Genomic DNA, 3,955 nt, shown 5'->3' with positions numbered 1-3,955 from the left:
TGGTTGCTGCTAAACATCCTACAGTGCAGAGGACAGAATGATCCAGCCCCCAAAGTCAACAGTACTGAGGCCGAGAAACCCTAGCTACACCTTGGCTGAAAGTGTCCCCATCTCCTCTGTTTCCCAAACACGAACCTTCCTTTCCAAGCTGTGCCCCTCACACCAAGGTCATCCAGATGAATTCCCAGCTCCCACACCCTCTTCACCCACTGCCTCAGCTGGGGGATCATTTAGTCTCCCTGATGCTGCAAATTCTTTGGGCTCAAGACTCGCTCCTCTCTACATGCTGTTTTTCTGCTTCTGGAAGATCTTTTTTTTTTCAATTTGAAAAATATGTCAAAGCATACATTGGGGGAAAAAATCACCACAATCTCACACTTGATAGGTGAAGTAAAAAGCCCTTCAGTCCCTCTAATTTCACCCCTGACAGATAACCACTGATGATAGTTTGGAGTGTACCCTCCTAGTTATTTTTTCTGAAAGGATATGACTATAGACATGCACACTTAAAAAAAATAAATAGGGGCTAATCGGCGGCGTTTGCGGAGGCTGAAGAGTTTAGGGCGTCTGTACTAGTTGCTGCTTTTGGCGCGAAAAATGCTGGGTCTGGCGGCCGCAAGCCCTGCCCCGTCGAGTCGCAGGAGAAGAAGCCTCTGAAGCCCTGCTGCGCCTGCCCGGAGATCAAGAAGGCGCGCGATGCGTGCATCATTGAGAAAGGAGAAGAGAACTGTGGACCCCTAATTGAGGCCCACAAGGAATGCATGAGAGCCCTGGGATTTAAGATATGAAATGGTGGTCTGCTCTGGGAATTAATAATTCCTGAAAAATGAAGAAGATTTAATAACTTTGGGAGCTCTTTGATGAACATTGATAAATTTAAAAATATTTATAACTTATTAAAAAAAAAGAGAATATCCCTGGTAAAATATAAATAAATAAATAAAAGGGAATTGTGCTATATGTATTGTTCTGCAAATCGTTTTCGTCCTTTAAAATTATATCATTTCCCAGGTCAGTATATATAGCTTTTCCTCATTCTTTCTTTCTTTCTTTCTTTTTTTTTTTTTTTTTTTTTTTTTTGCGGTACGCAGGCCTCTCACTGTTGTGGCCTCTCCCGTTGCGGAGCACAGGCTCCGGACGCGCAGGCTCAGCGGCCATCGCTCACAGGCCCAGCCGCCCGCGGCATGTGGGATCTTCCCGGACCGGGGCACGAATCCGTGTCCCCTGCATCGGCAAGCGGACTCTCAACCACTGCGCCACCAGGGAAGCCCTTCCTCATTCTTTTTAACAGTATCTGGTGGTACTGTTCCGCGCTTGTAATACTACAAACTTTTGTGATGTAAAATAACATGTTCATGACTAGGACTAATAAATTATTATGAAGGAACTATAACCCCGGTAAAGAGCTATGGGCCTAAACTATTGGCTAAGTCAGAAAATGTGTCAAAATGCACTGTCACTTGCAAAAAATTGGTTTGCATTTGAAAATAAAACCTCCCTGCCCCACCTTCCCTCCCCCCGCACCCCGCCCAGGGCTTTTTTTAAATCTCATGTGCTACCTATTGGAGATTACTGCGGTAGTCTGACATTTATCAACGAAGTTTACAAAAGCTTGGAATGAGAAACTCTCTTCCTCAGAGAGCTTGCTAAAGAGGAGGCAAGCCCCACGCACCCCAGTCCTCCCTCCCACTCCCGTTCACCCATTCTCAGCCCATGAAACTTAAGCATAATTCTGCCTTCAGCGCACTACCAAAAACAAGTCATTTAAATGCATTTGAGAAGAGCGGGTGGACGGCCTTCTGAACTGTTTGGGAATTTCTGAGTTATGAGTCCCTGACATACACAAATACTACAAATAAATTACCAAACAAGCATGAAGTGCTCAGAATCCTTTGCTTCCAAGTATACTTGTTTATAAACAATTAGATTCAGCAGAACCATAGAAGGATATTTTTGTTCTATTCTACTGAATCCAACAATGAAGTCTGGTGGGATAAAGAAGTCCTTGCTCCATATAAAAAGTAACAAAAGCTCAGTGTACCTCAGCGATGTTTGTCTTAACACGATTCCTGGAATTTGTACTGTTTATGTTGAGAACATACTACTCAGTTCATTTATAAAGTCAGCTACCCAGTGGCCATGAGAAAAACAGTACCCTATAGAGTTTCAAGACTGAATTTCTTTCAGAAGATATGTGGGTGTTATTGAATCACAGAGACCCAAAACAGCAGATTAACTGACCAAAGCTACCTAGCACTACAGTTGGGGTAGTAAAATACCATAGGAATTTGGATTATGCACTCGAACCTAAAGGGTCTTTCAGGCTAATCTCTTCCTTTCGCCTCAGTGGTCTTTCTAATACATGTGGGTAATTGAAACAATCTGCATTTTGACTGTGAGTGGTCTGAAAATGAAGTGACTGCAAGTTAGAAATAAGACCGTGTAGGGTCAGGTGGTCTTTAATACATCAGGTGATGAAATGAGATCTTTCTTGATCTTGAGGGCATACATGTTTATTCAGAGTTTCCTTAGTGTTTGCTTAGAACTGGAAGGGCTCTGGGGGGGTCACCTCGTCCCACCCTCAATGCCTGACTTTACAAATGGGGAATCTGAATGTCAGGATGTCAACAAGTCATTTGGCTGCTCAGGGGTAGAAATGAGTTTGATGCGAGTCTCCTGAGGAAAGTTCAGTATTCATCAGAGGGCAGAACTTGAACTTGGCAGGGAAACTGAAGTGTAGTGGCCATGGAGAGTCCTAAAGTCTGAGCACAAACTTTGTCTAAATCCTTGGCTAGTTTCTGAGCTATGGCAAGCATGTTCTTTTAACACTTGTAAGGTGGATGCAAGGGCACTAGGTGCTGTTGTAGCTCGTACACACTGTGGCTGATTTACCAGCTCACCTTGTTGATGGGGTGGGTGTAGCTAGGTCTGCAGCTCCATCATTCCTGCCAGGTCCCTGCAGCTTCTCTGGTCCAAGCCCATGCTGAGATGCAGAGGCAGCAAATGGACATAAAGTGTCTGATGATCCCCTATAATTACTTAAAGTCAAATCCCTTAGAAAAATTGCATATTCTCTGTCATTCTTATTGGTTCTTATTGTTGTTGCTTTAAAATCACACCCTGAGTGATATAGCATTCAAACAGAAAAAAATAAGAAAGCTGCGGTGACTATATTAATGTTAGAAGAAATAAATTTTAAGTCAAAGAGAATTATTAGAGACCAAGATGGATAATTCATAATGGCAACAAGGTTGGTACAGCAGCAAGGAAGATACAACAGTTACACTAAATGTGGGTCCATATAGTAACAGAGTTACAAAATACATGAAGCAAAATGGACAGAACTAAAAACAGGAATAGACTAATCCACAATTATAGTTGGAGATTTCAATACTCCCATTTTAATATTGATTTAAAAAAAGCAGTAAAGATGGACAAGATTTGATGAACACTATCAACCAACTGGACCTGTTGACATTTATTCCATTCAATAAGAGCAGAATGCACTTTTTTTTTTTTCAAGGACATGTGGAACATTTACTAAGATAAACTGTAAAACAAGTCTCAATAAATTTGAAAATGTTAAAACAATACTCTAATCACAAGAGAATTAAACTAGCAATCAATAACAGAATGATCTTTGGAATATCCCCTAATATTTGGAAGTTAACCACTTCTAAATAATCAATGGATCATGGAAAAACTTTCAAGAGAAATTAGACAATATTTTGAGCTGAATGAAAATGAAAACACAATTTATCAAAATTAGTGAGATACAGTAAAAGCAGTGCATAAAGTAAAATGAATATCTTTAAATGCTTATGTTAGAGAAACAAAATGTTCTCAAACCAGTAACCTAAGCTTCCATTTTAAAAAGCTAGAATTAGGTAAGCAAATTAAACCCAAAGTAAGTAGAAAGCAGGAAATAATGAGGAGTGGAAATCAATGAAACAGA

General features: G+C 40.8%; 1 pseudogene; it reads left to right on the top strand.

Annotated features, from left to right (window-relative positions):
* Positions 1-529: 529 nt before the first annotated feature.
* Positions 530-903, top strand: LOC115839778 (cytochrome c oxidase copper chaperone pseudogene; annotated as a pseudogene).
* Positions 904-3,955: the final 3,052 nt, after the last annotated feature.

Source organism: Globicephala melas, chromosome 16, assembly GCF_963455315.2.
Source record: "Globicephala melas chromosome 16, mGloMel1.2, whole genome shotgun sequence".
Lineage (NCBI taxonomy): Eukaryota > Metazoa > Chordata > Mammalia > Artiodactyla > Delphinidae > Globicephala > Globicephala melas.
Note: the sequence above shows the minus strand (reverse complement) of the source record. Positions and strands in the feature narration are given on the sequence as shown.